The sequence below is a fragment of the Manis pentadactyla genome, chromosome 7, assembly GCF_030020395.1.
Source record: "Manis pentadactyla isolate mManPen7 chromosome 7, mManPen7.hap1, whole genome shotgun sequence".
NCBI lineage: Eukaryota > Metazoa > Chordata > Mammalia > Pholidota > Manidae > Manis > Manis pentadactyla.
In genome coordinates, this window is record NC_080025.1 from 38,579,167 (window position 1) to 38,593,597 (window position 14,431).

Below are 14,431 nucleotides of genomic sequence, written 5' to 3' on the forward strand. Positions count from 1 at the left end.
GGAGCTAGAGGGTATTACATTCAGTGAAATAAGCCAGGTGGAGAAAGACAAGTACCAAATAATTTCACTCATATGTGGAGTATAAGAACAAAGAAAAAACTGAAGGAACAAAACAGCAGCAGAATCACAGAACCCAAGAATGGACTAACAGTTACAAAGGGCAAAGGGACTGGGGAGGATGGGTGAGAAGGGAGGGATAAGGAGACGGGGGAGAAAGGGGGTATTACAATTAGCATGTATAATGTGGGGGGAGGCACGTGGAGGGCTGTGCAACACAGAGAAGACAAGTAGTGACTCTACAGCATCTTACTACGCTGATGGACAGTGACTGTAATGGGGTTTGTGGGGGGAGACTTGGTGAAGGGGGGAGTCTAGTAAACATAATGTTCATGTAATTGTAGATTAATAATACCAAAATAAAAATAAATAAATAAATAGAAAGGGGAAAATGTGGGCCTGGAATGCAATAATCAACTATGATTTATGATTTACCTGTTTTAACTGGGTTTTCTGTAACGATGTACGTACAAAAACAATAACTGGGTTTTCTGTAACTCTTGATGTATGTGCAAAAACAAGTTATCTTAAGTAGAATCTCATTTCCATGATGCAACTGCTTTTACATTGTCCCAAAGGTTTTTGAGAGTGTTATGCTCCATGAGACCAGAGGCTGTCAAACAGCAAGTTATGGTTAGTTATACATTATGTATGAAGTCACCCTTTAGATCATTGTTGTGTATAATTCTTTGATCAATAAATATGAAGGGTGCCCTCTCAGCACCACTCTTGCGCTGTTAAGCCTTGAGTCCCCTGGCTGGTCCTTTCAGATCTTCGATATCTCACTGTGTCTCCTCCCTTATCTGCTGGTCAGAAGAAGGGAGGGACCGACACTAATCCCTTAAGTGATATCCCATCACCTTTTTCATTAGAAATGCAACAAAATCCAGTCCACACTCAAGGAGAAACTACACAAGGACCTGAATACTAGGTGGTTAGGATTGTTGGATGGCATCTTAGAGGTTCCCTAAAACAGGCTCTCAATGGCCAAATCTAGGATGATTTGAGCAAACATTAATGACACTAATAGATTAAAATGAATAGAATAAATATCCATGAGTCCATCTGACATAAACAAAATAACTGAATAAATAAATAAATGGGGAAGAAAGGGCAGCTCTTCCTTACAGTGGAATTCCATTTACTAAATGTAGAAAGAAAACTAAAAGTAGAAAATTAGTATTTGGCAAACACCACAGTAATAACTGCTATAGGCCAGAATGGAATTAGTAGATGAAAGCATGATAAAAAATAGAGTCTTTATATAGTCTCAATGTTTCTCCCCAAAAGCTACTATTAATTTAAAAAGAAAAAAATTTAACTTTATACTTAACAGAGGAATCTCACAAATATCAAGTTAACAAAGTGATCAGACTCAACCAGTAATAAGATTTGTCAATACCATGTATCCTCTGATACGATACACTGAAAAGGATACAACTTCAATTCTGTTTGTCTTGTTCCAAATATGGAACCTTAATCTCATCAATCAGAAAACCCAAACTGAGGTGCATTGTACAAAAAAATTTCCATACTCTTTCAAGTGTCAAGGTCATCAAAAACCACACACACAAAAAAAACCTAAAGAACTATCTGAGATTGCAGGAGACTAAAGTGACAGGATGAACAAATGCACCATAGAATCCTAAATCAGATCCTGAACCAGCAAAAAGACATTAGTTGGACAATTAGCAAAATCTGAATGAAGTCTCTAAATTAGTTAATATTTTTGTATAGATGTTAACTTTCTGGATAAGACAACCATATTTTATATATGTTAACATTATGGAAGCTGGTATATGAGAACTGTGTATGGTTGCAGCTTTACAGACATCACTTCCCACTGCTCCCTTCCATCAGCCATTGGCAGCCACTACTGTCTCTATAATGCTGCCTATTCTGGACATTTCATGTAAGTGGAATCACACAATATGTGGCCTTTTGTGATTGGCTTCTTTCATTTAGCATAATGTTTTCAAGGTATAACACTGTTATGTGTTGAACTGTGTCCTCCCAAAAGCTGTTGAGGTCCTAACCCCTAGAACCCGAGAATGTGACTTTACTTAAAAATTGTGTCTTTGCAGATGAAGTTAAAATGCAGTCATTTTGTGTGTGTGTGTGTGGTGGGGGGTGGAGGGAATGCCCTGATCCCATATAAATGAGAGAGTGCAAGGGAGCAAAAGAATGAGAAAGCAAGAGAGGCTGCCCAGGTAAGTACAAATACTATTGCTAGATAAATAAAAAGGGGACATTTGGACAGAGATACACCCATAAAGGGAAGACTATGTCAAGACACATGGAGAACAGTGTTCACAAGCCAAGGATCACCTGAGGCCCCCAGAATACAGAGGCATGGAAGAGATTCTCCCTCACAGCCCTTAGAAAGAACCAATCCTGCCAATACGTTGATTTCAGACTTCTAGCTTCCAAAACTGGGAGACACCAAGTTTCTGTTAAACTATCTGGTTTGTGGTACTTTGTTACAGTAATCCCAGCAATCTACTATACCTGTTGTTGTAGCATATGTCAGCATTCAATTTTTTATTTCCAAAAAAATTACATTGTGTGGACATAGCACATTTTGTTTATCCATTCAACATTTGGGTTGTTTTGACCTTTGGCTAGTATGAATAATGCTGCTATAAACATTTTTGTACAAGTTTCTTTGTGGACGTTTTAATTTCTCTAGAGTATTTACCTATGAATGAAATCGGCAGGTCATAAATTCTATGTTTAAATTTTTAAGAAACTGTCAAACTATTTCCCAAAATAGCTACACCATTTTACATTCCCCCCAGTCAAGTGTGAGGGTTCCAACTTCTCCACACCCTCACCAACATGTGCTACTGTCTGTCCTTTTACTTACTGCCATCCCAGAGGGTGTGAAGTGGTATCTTAGTGACTAAGGATGTTGAGCTTTTTTGTGCTTACTGACCAATTCCATATCTTTGAAGAAATATCTATTTAAATCCTTTGCCCAGTTTTAATTAGTCTTTTTTAATAAGTTGTTAAGAGTTCTTTATATATTCTGGATACCTGGACCCTTAACAAATGTGTAATTTGAAGATACATGATTTGCAAATATTTTCTCCCATTCTGTGGGTTGTCTTTTTGCTTTTTGAAGCATGGTGCTATTTGAAGCACAAAAGTTTAAAATTGTTATAAAGTCAAATTTTTCAATTTTTAAATCACTTATATTTACAACACTTCTGCACATCCAAAACTACTTCAAAACAAAACTATAAAAATTTGGGTAAAAAGCTTTGAAGACTGCACTAAACTACCAACAGGAAGTAGAAATGGAACTTTTCATTTGCTATTCAACACAATTCTGTTTCTTTTCCTGGATTATACAAGTGATGAATATTTTATGGAAATTTTGGAAAATTGGCATCATTAGTAAACTATCAGATAAATATCATTGTCATTTAGGTTTAAATTCTTACATAAATTTGTAAACATTTATAAAATTTTGGGATCATTTGTTCATTGTGGGGAGAGATCTCGAGATGATGAGGAATTTGTATTGCAGTGACACTCAGAAGAGGTGCTCAACTGGGGCCATTAGAGAGGGTGGTGTTGAGCTGGTTTTGGAAGGTGAGGGTTGGCTGTTTTAGGGAAAGGAGGGAGCTCTCCAGAGGACAGTCAGGAGTGATGTAATAGGGGTAGTAACGGACACCCCTGATAGTAAGCCAGGCCCGATGATACTGGGTGTCATCATTGTATGCCGTGGGTATCTTTTCTCAAGAGTTTTGGGCAAGGATGCATTATGTTAAGATTTACATTTTAAAGAGATGGCTCCTCAAGTTGTGTAGATCAGCTGGAAGACTGGAAATACATTTTAAATTGTGACTGAGCACACACAAGTAAGGACCATACGACTTGGTTGGCCAGACAGCCCCGGATTACACCTGTGGTCCTAGAGTATATGGCACCCCCTTTCACTCTCAGAAGTGTCTGTCTGGAGGATGTTATCATCTATACACATACACGTTCACAAAGAACTTTCACAATTCTTGCCTTTACTATGTGAGATGCACTGGTATTCTGTATTCTATTTTACTTCATTTTTTGAAATGTTGTTTTCAACCTATTAAACTGATTTCGTGACATATCCCTAACCCACAGTTTGAAAAACTCTGACCTAGATGCCTGCTGGGTCTTGGAAAAGGGGGAAGGAGACAAAGAAGTGAATCTTGACAGGCACGTTTTAAGGCCGGGGTTTCTTATCCTTGGCAGGGCATCAAGTACCCCGAGAGCGTTACTGAAAATGCACGTCTCCAGGCCACCGCAGACGAGGCTCTGCTGGGCGTGCTTCTGGGGAAAACGCTGTAACGTATCTTCCGCCTAACCCATAAAAGGGTGTGAATACTCACAGACCTAAGTTCAAGCAGAGCCGAGGCCCACTATCTCCGGACGCGAGGGACAGCCTGGGAGGTGGGGGCAGTCAGCAGGGCCGCAGCCCCGCCTCGGGGCCCGCAGAGTTGCTGTCACAACTATAGGCGCCCCGCTCCCCGCAGGCGGCAGGCCCGCCGCGCGCCCGCCAGCCACGCCCAACCACTAGCCAGCGCGAGCCGCCCAGCCTGCCGAACGCCGCCCCACACTGCCCCGCGGCGCGCAGGCGCATAAGCTGTTCCCGGCGAGAGGCGCGACGAGGGCGGAGCCGGCAGGGGGCGCCTCGGGCCGCTCACGGCCGGCCACCGCCCCCGCGCTCCCAGCCGCGGGCGGAGAACGGTGTTCAAGTGGCTGCAGCAGGAAAGGGGCCCAGCCGGCCTCGACCTCCCAGCGAGTCCCAAGCGTCGAGTTACGGACGGGGACGCCGCGGCCGCCAAGTGGAAGGCAGCTAACGGCGCGAAGCGCGGTGACACCTGCCGGGGAGGAGGTGGGACCGCCGCCCGGCGGCCTTAATAGGGCGGGCGGGTCGGTGGGGCGTGTAACTCGCGGCCCCTGCTGCGCCGGCCGTTTTGGGGCGCCTGTCGCCCGAGGAAGAAAGGCGCGCCCTTGGGGCGGAAGTCTAGAGCGCCGGGCGGAAGAGTCGAGGTTGTAGCTGGGTTTTGAGGCTGCGTAGGAACTGCAGGTGGAGAAAAACGACAGGGCGATGTCGGCCCCGGGAAGAACGCGTGGCTCTGCTTGGGATGAAGAGTGGACGACCGGGGCTCAGCCGCAGCTGGAGAGGGAGATGGGAGCTGGTTGGTGGGACTGGGGCGGGCCCTAGGGGAGTACTGGAGTAACTGTCCTTTATCCTACTGCAGAAAACTGGGAGTCCTGGTAGGCTTTCAATCTGTTAACTGGAATTTGGAAACTGCACAACAGGAGAAAGAAACGGTATTTCCAATTCTGCCTCCTTACCATTTGTTAGCATTCTAGCATATCTATACCAGTCTTTTTCCTATACTTAAAAAATTATACTGTATTTTGTATCCCACTTTTTCACATAGCATTAAATGTGAGCATTTTCCATGTTGTGAAATAGTATTCGCAGCTATAGTTTTTAACGTTTACATTCCATAAGTACATGACCTTTAATCATTACCTGTAGTGGAGTTAACTACCATTGATATTCTAACACCTTATAAAGTAAATCATGCTGTGATGAGCGTCATTTGCAGTGAGCTTAGGTTTGATAGTCAAAGATGGGATTATGGGATCTTAAGGGTGTGACTCATTTTTTATAAAGAGTTCTCCAAAAAGGAGTGGTTTTGGCAAATTAGTCTCTAGAAGGGATCATCTGTCATCCTAAGACTCTGGAGCAGGTGAAGACATGCTGAGATTTGTTATAAAAATATCCTCCAGAGACTGGTACAGAAGCACAGTAGAGCTAGTGAAAGTCCAGCAAAGGCTTTGTCCAAGTTAATGACTGGAATGGACACCAAGGCAGGAGCAGTGCTTGGTTGGATGACATGTCAGAGTTAGAATTGACAGGACTTGAAGAAGAGTATGTGGTAAAAGTGAGAGAGGTAATTGGGTAGACTGTGGTGTCATTGCCTAAGATGGGGAGTCAGAAGTTTGAGGGCAGGAGCAGGGTGGGGAAGATAAGGAATGTAGGTTTGAACCAACATTTTTGAACAGATAGTTTGAAAAGAGTTATAAAAGGGAGAAGCAATCTTGGACCTTGAGAATGAGATGGCAACCACAGATACAACATAACTGAAGTCTAAGGCCAGGGATAACATATAAAGGAAGAAATCAGAGCTGGCTTCATGGGTGTGTGACCCATGAAGTCCCTGTGCTCCCCCTACCCCATCCCCATGAAGGGCTCTGTTCTTGCTTTAATGCACGGCAGTTACTATCTTCACTGCAATTCTCAATAATTATTGAACAAGAGACCATGCCTTTTCTTTTTGCAAATTACGTAGCAAGTCCTGGAAGAAATAACACAAATGCAGGCTAGACAACTTAAAAAGTGTGTCGAGCCCAAGGTGGTAAGAAGGCATGTCTGAGATGAGTTAGAGGACTTGGCTGCAAGTTTCAGAGGCCCAGACAGGACTGGAAGTCCAAATTTGGAAGCAAATTTGGGGCTCCTGCCCTTTTTCTATAAGGTTCTCTGAACCTAGCCGCTCTGGTTCCCATAGCCTACTGGATATTCCCTGTGAGAAAGAGAATGCTGGCTTCCAGAAGTTCTCAGAAAGCCCAGCAAGTCTTTTTTTCTCTTGGCCTCCTTAATATGAATTAAATCACATGCTCATCTTGAACCAGTGAATGGCAAGGGATCTGGCTACGCTTAAACCTGAAGGTGTGGTTGAGACAGCCTGTCTTCAGGAGGGAGGAAGGGGAGTGGCTGCCAGCAGTATGAGTGGCCTTGTGCTTGGTGTCCCCTAGCTCCCGACCCACAGCCCTTGCCAACCAGTTTCATCCCTTTTTAAAAATGTTTTCCAAAGAGTTGAATATTTGTAGATGAACTTTATTGATAAAATATTTCCTTCCTTTAACAGGAATGCACATTTAAAAATCTAAATGTGTGTCAGTGTAGCATTTCTAAATGTCTTCAACTGAGAGATTAATGTAGCAGCATTACATTGATGTTACATTAACGACATTTTTTTTTTTTTTTTTTTTTTGCTTTTTAAAGTAACACATGTCCTTTAGAGAAAATCTGGAAAATACTCCAACAGGCAATTTTTTAAAGCCATCTGTAGCCCCATAAGGTAATTGGAGTTAACATTTTGTTAGATTTCATTCCAGTCTCTGCTGTGCATGTGTGTTTCTGATTGTTGTAGTCAAATGGTACATCAAATTTTATATTCAGCCTTTTTCCCCTTAATGTTGTATCACATTTTCTCCTGTTACTCTGCAGTCTTAGAAACTACAATTTCCAATGATTACAAAATACTTGATTTCGTTTTTCAAAAAAGTTAACTCTTTCCTGATTGTAAATGCTGGTTCTTTAGAGAGAAGTTGGAAAATCAGGAAATTCAGATAATGCCATATTTCATCTACTCTAAGGTGAACATGTTTTCGCATTTTCACATCTCTGAAATTAGGGTCAGTCAAGCAGCCGCTGTAACTTAGTTGTAGCAGGCTGGGTAAGCAAGCCACCCAGGTCAGTGCTTTGTTGGTGTGTTCTATTTAATTGCCTTAACAGTGTCTTCAAAAAGATAGTGTGATTTACACTGCAAAGAAAAGCTTTTGTGAACACACGCACAGAAACAAAAGCAGGGATAAATTCTACGTACTGTAACAAATATTTGTATTGGAGGAAGGACTGCAATTCTGTTTCTGTGACAAGCCAACAAAATGTTTCACAGACCCCAAAAAGGAAAGGTACTACCTACCCGCAAGTCAGTGAAGCTGGGGTTTGTGCAAAGAGCTTGTGTGTCACACGCTTTTGCAGAATTGATATCAGTGGCTTGGAAGAAAGTTCCAGAAACGGTAGTGCAGGACTCTAATAATTGCCGCATCACCATTGCCAGGAAGGCACAGAGGACGATTGTGAGTTGGCGCTCCGGGTTAGTGCTAGACTCTAAATTGGAAGAACCAGTTGATTAGTTTCATTTGTTTTTCTTTCTTTTTGGTATGCATGAGTGACACTTGATTAAAACCACAACCACCACCTATGCCCAAGAGCTTGAAGGAGTTCTTACTATGAAAATAACTTTTAAATAAAATTAGAAGTTTTAAGTGTGAAGAAAGCATTTGGTCTTAATTGCCAGTGTGTTTTCTTTCTTAGTTGTACATAAACTAAAATTGTGTCTTACGTGAGTGATGTGTTGGAGTCTGTGAACGCAGTAAAAGAACCAAGTGTGCACTGCGGTTCGCATGCCCAGTCTTTGATGATTCTGTGCTTTGACCTCCTTTCCCTTTTTCAGGATTCACTTCTATCATCACTGTTATTTATAACAATAATTACTACACAATTTTAAACTACATAGTCCTTTACTATTAATAAACGTTTTTATTTTTATATATATTTTAACACATAATAAGTTCCCATGGTTCCAAATTCAAAAGGTACAGCAGTGTCTTCAGGGAAAAGTTTCCCACCCACTCCTGTCTCCAGCCATTCAGTCCCCTCCCTGGGGTGACCTGTTTTATTTCTTCAGTGTTCTTTCAGTGCTAGATCTCTCCTCCAATTCCTCATCCTTCTTTTAATAACACTAGTGATAGCATCCTGTGTGCACTGTTGTCCTTGACTCTTTACTGGATATGCTTGTATACATTATACACATGACGTAACTTCTAACTTGACTAGCCAATTGGCAGGCAAGTGTTATAAGTACAAATTAACAGATAATTATACTTTTATATGTAGACCCAAAAAGGTCAAAGTGATTTTCCCAGTGACAGAACTGGGACTCCAACCTAGGGTGTCTGGCCCCTATAGGGTAAGCACAGGTGTGCTATATATGAGTAGACTTGTTTCTTTCAAATGACACTTCTCCCTTGAAATGCCAGTTAGCATTGGAAACATTGCTTGGAATCTTATCAGTTGAGACACACTTCTGGTGTTTCAGGAATCATTAAGTCTTAGTAACCGTTCACACCCCTAAAGAGGAACAGGCATTGTAGGGACAGGGAACAGCCTATGCCAACACACTGGGGGTAAAGAGAAACCTAGCAAGCTGGGGTTGGCCTGCACTGCCAGCTTTTCCAGCCCCAACTACTCCTGTGGTCTCTCCAGGGTTTGCCTTAGCAGCCCTTTGACAAAGCACATTTATTCATGCAGCACCACAGTGGGTAGGAACAGTCCTTGGCAGCATGGGAGTGGGGGGTGCCAAAGGCACAGACCAGAGGAGAGCAGGAAGGAACCACAGAGCAGGAGGTTTCTGTGGCTGTACTGCGTTTTCAGGCACACCCTCTCGTCCCCTCACATGACCTTAGCTGTTCCCTAGCTCATTGCCCCTGTGACAGCTGGTTATACCACTTGATGATTACAACCCATTTAGGTGTGCGAGGCACTGAGGACTGACCAGGCATCTGGGCCCAGGTGGGTGCTCAGAGATCTGCCTCTGGGATAAATGTGGCCCTGACACACAGCACATGCTGGTTTCTCTGGTGTAAATACTCCCACCATGGCCAATTATTTTGGGGGAAGGTGGGATGAGTACATGATGGCCAAAGAGGTGTGGGTTACTAGATTAACCAGCATGTCCAGAGATGTAAGGTCTTTGTGGGAGAAAAGGAGGGTCTTTGTGGGTGGGCACAGTTTCAGGCTCAGTGGAAGTAAGGAAGAGTGTTGTCAGCCAGGTTTGGGCCTCTTGCATATACCCCAGACCCTGGAATCAGCCATCCCTATGAAGAGCCCCCAACCACCTAACAACCCACATGTGTGTCTCCTTCCTTCTCTTTAGAACTTGCCTGGAAACCCCAAGAAATTTACCCAGATCTGGAATTGAGGGAGGATGGGGAATATTAGAAAATGTACTAGTACATGCAAGCTAAAGTTTGAGAGGCACTGCCCAAAAGCTTGGATCTTGAGGTTCTCACTGGGCCAGGATAATTTGGGGGGACTATGGCCTAAAGTTGGTATCCCAAGTTGAATTCCAAAAGGAATTCAGTTAAGGTGTAAACCCTGTTCCCCCATTGGCAACTCAGGTAGCAGTGCTGGACTGATGTGAATGTCCTTACTCTCCCACCTGGAGCCCTAGGACTGACCACACACACCCAGTGGTGTCATGGGTGGAGGGGAGGTGGGGTGAAATGCAGGAGCACTGTCCTTAACTGAGCATTCCCTCTGGGCTGGCTGCTTCCTTGCTTTAATTCAGGTGCCCAGAGATGAAATCAGGCCCCTGCCCTTCTTTACTGGAGTGGTTGAGGGCAGTCTCCTTGCCTTCCCTCATCCAGCTTTATGACCTGGGGAAAGTAACTGAACCTCTTTAGTTTTCAATTTTCTAAATAAAATGGAAATGAAATACTTCTCAGGTGTCTTCACAGCCATGAGTAGACCCTCAGGTCACTTGTTTTGAGGAGCCAGGCTAAGTCCCTCCGAGGCCTGGGAGCCCCCTCCCACCAGGAGAACGTACTTTTGGCTAGGAGGCAGAGGGTGTAAAGAGGTGTCCCCAGGGCACACACCAACTCTGAGCCCTGCCTCCTGTTCTAGGAATTATCTGATTTGCAGGGGGCTCCACAGGACCTGAAGGAGGTGATTGTAAAGACTTTTCAGGGCTCCAGGTCACTTAAGACTTGCAATTAAGACCCCCACATTGATGAGACCTGCAGTTTTCTAAGAAAACCTATCACTCTTTTCCCTTCATTTGCTTGTGAGTTGCCTTTTCATTCAGTGCATTGAGTTTATATCATGGCTGCTCAAGATGCTGCCAGGAATCACCACTTCCCTACACTGGGGCATGAGAAAACCATTTGTCCCAAGGCACATTGGCATCTGGGAAGTGCAGCCAATCAACTAATGCTTGGGTATTGGTGTAAAAATGGTTGTGGAGGACCTGCTACTGTCCTTGGGGTGGAGCTGCAGGGTTGGGGTGGGGGTCTAGCTCCTTGCCTGTGCCAAAGGGTGGGTCCATACCCACTCTTTTCTCCCACTAATGGGCTTCCCTAGGGAAGATGGAAGCAGCACTAGCCAGAGGCTGAGCTGCCCAGCACTCAGGGTCTCCAAACTGTATCCTGCTCTCCCACCTCACCTCTACTCTCTGGGCTTCCTAGGCTCTGGGACACTCATCCTTCACTGTGAGGCTGCAGCAGGTGCAGCTGTAGGAAAAATAGGTGGGGAAGGGAGAGACTATCAAGGAGGAGTGGTGCCTTCCAGGAACACCAACAAATTACAAACGGACTCAAACAGAATCTGTACACCAGAGTTCATCACAGCACTGTTCACAGGCCCAAAAGTGCCCAAGTGCCCATCAACAGATGTGTGGTGTACACATACAATCACCCTTGTATGTGTATTACAATGCATAAACCGTATTTAGCTATAAGAAGGAATGAAGTTCTGACACATTCTACAACATGGGTGAACCTGAAAACATGCTAAAGGCAATGACCAGAAACAAAAGGACAAGTCTGTGTGATTCCATTTATATGAATATCTAGACTAGGCAAATTCATAGTTTGCAGAAGCTGAAGGGAGGTAGAAATGGGGAACTCTTTCATGGTACAGAATTTCCAGAGTAATGGAAAAGTTTTAGAAATGATTGTGATGGTTACACAACATTGTGAATGCACTTAATGCCATTGACTTGTACACTAATGGCTGAAGTGGAAGAACAAAACTGGAGGTATCACAATCCCAGATTTCAGACTATGCTACAAAGCTATAGTAGTCAAAATAGTGTGGTACTGGCACAAAAATACACACATAGATAAACAGAACAGAATAGAGAGCCCAGAATAAATTTATGCTTTAATAGTCAATCTGTGACAAGGCAAGATTATATGATGGGGAAAATACACCCTTTTCAATAAACAGTATTGGAAAAACTGGACAGCTTCTGCGAAAGAATAAAACTGGACCACTTTCTATGCCATACACAAAATAAACTCAAAACAGATTAAAGAACTACATGTAAGACCTGAAGCCATAAAACTCCTAAAAGAAAATGTAGGAAGTAAACTTTTGGACTTCAGCCTTAACAATATTTTCCTGGATCTGTCTCCCCTGGCAAGGGAAACAAAAGCAAAATTAAATAAGTGTGAAACAAAAAAGCTACTGACAGAAAGGGAAACCATCAACAAAATGAAAAGGCAACCTACAAAATGGATGATGTTTTCAAATGATATACCCAGTAAGGAGTTAATATCTATAATATATTTAAAAACTCAACCAAATATATATATATATATATATAACTAAGAAATGCAGAGGGCTTGATAGTCATTTTTCCAAAGAAGACATATATGGTGAACAGACACATGGAAAGATGCTCCACATCACTAATCAAGGAAATTGAAATCACATTGAGATATAACCTCACACTAGTCAGAATGGCTAATACCAACAAGACAAGAAATGATGATTGAATGTGGAGAAAAAGAAACTGTCCTACGCTGTTGGTGGGAATGTCAATTGGTGCAGCCACTTTGGAAAGCAGTGTAGAGCTTCCTCAAAAAACTACAAAATACCATGTGACCCAGCAATTCCATTTCTGGGAAGTTATCCAAAGAAAATAAAACTATTAATTTGAAAAGATACATGAACAACTGTGTTCATTGCAGCATTACTTACAGTAACCAAGATATAGAAGCAACCCAAGGGTCCATTGATAGATGAATGGATAAAGAAGATTTGGTACATGTACAGAGTGGAATATTACTCAGCCATAAAAAAGAATGTAATCTTGCTGTTTGTGACAACGTGGATGAACCTAGAGAGTATTATGCCAAGTGAAATAAGTCAGAGGAAGACACACTTTGTGATTTCACTTACATGTGAAATCTATAAAACAAAGCAAACAACAATAATAACTACAAAGAAAAAAATAGAAAAAGGCTTATAAACAGAACAAACCAGTAGTTACTAGAGAGGAAGGGTGAAAGAAATGAAGAAGATCAAGAGATAGAAACTTCTAGTTATTTTTTAAAGGGGCTAAAATTACATATTTTATGTTTTATATTTTAATTTCTTGTGTTAAAATACATATAACATGAAGTTTACCATCTTAACCATTTTTATGTGTGCATCTCAGTGGCATTAAGCACATTCACATTGTGCAGGTATCTGCATAATCTACACCCAGGACTCTTTTCATCTTGTCAATGTGAAGCCCTATACTCTTCAAAAATGACTCCCCATTGTGTTAAATATATTTTACTACAATACAAAAAGGAAAAATTTCACAGAGCTAGAAAAGAGGAGGAGGTGTCACATGTACGTACGTTGCCCACACATCCTGTGGCTAAGGGTGGGCAGATGGAGCCACTGAAAAGGAATTCACAAGGCTTCATGTGAGAATTTTTTTATATCATTGATCTACAATTACATGAGCAACATTATATTTACTAGACTCCCCCATCATCAAGTCCCTCCCTCACATACCCCATTACAGTCAGTGTCCATCAGCAGAGTCTTCTCTGTGTTGTACAGCCCTCCCCATGCCCCCGCCTACATTATGTCTGGTAATAGTAATGCCCCTTCCCACCAGCCCCCATATCCCTCCTTCCCACCGCTCCTCCCAGGTCCCTTTCCCTTTCACAGCTATTAGTCCATTCTTGGGTTCTGTGAGTGCCATGATGGTTTTTTTGTTTGTTTGTTTGTTACTTTTTTTTAAGGGTCTGGATTTTTTATTATTGTCTCTTTTTTTTTGGTATCATTAATCTACACTTACATGAAGAACATTATGTTTACTAGGCTTCCCCCTTCACCAAGTCCCCACCACAAACCTCCTTAAAGTCACTGTCCATCAGTGTAATAAGATGCTGTAGAATCACTACTTGTCTTCTCTGTGTTGCACAGCCCTCCCCGTGACCCCACACACACATTATACATGCTAATCGTAATGCCCTCTTTCTTTTTTCCCACTCTTATCCCTCCCTTCCCACCCATCCTCCCCAGTCCCTTTCCCTTTGGTAACTGATAGTCCATTCTTGGGTTCTGTGATTCTGCTGCTGTTTTGTTCCTTCAGTTTTTCTTTGTTCTTATACTCCACATATGAGTGAAATCATTTGGTACTTGTCTTTCTCTGCCTGGCTTATTTCAATGAGCATAATGCCCCCTAGCTCCATCCATGTTGTTGCAAATGGTAGGATTTGTTTTCTTCTTATGGCTGAGTAATATTCCATTGTGTATATGTACCACATCTTCTTCATCCATTCATCTACTGATGGACACGTAGGTTGCTTCCATTTCTTGGCTACTGTAAATAGTGCTGTGATAAACATAGGGGTGCATCTGTCTTTTTCAAACTGGGCTGCTGCATTCTTAGGGTAAATTCCTAGAAGTGGAATTCCTGGGTCAAATGGTATTTCTATTTTGAGCATTTTGAGG

The 14,431-nt window shown here is 42.5% G+C and overlaps 1 protein-coding gene across 7 annotated transcripts in view; it reads right to left on the reverse strand.

Moving 5' to 3' along the window:
- URGCP (upregulator of cell proliferation) overlaps positions 1-4,644 on the reverse strand; it is a 126,887-nt gene extending 122,243 nt beyond the window's left edge. For 5 of the 7 annotated variants that reach the window (XM_057505277.1, XM_036910207.2, XM_057505271.1 and 2 more), the window contains exon 1: positions 4,438-4,643. The gene's annotated coding sequence lies outside the window, so the exon portion shown is untranslated. Of the gene's footprint in view, positions 1-4,437 lie in introns of all 7 variants that reach the window. The other 2 variants (XM_057505278.1, XM_057505276.1) reach the window with 1 other exon arrangement.
- Between the last annotated feature and the right edge of the window lie 9,787 nt (positions 4,645-14,431).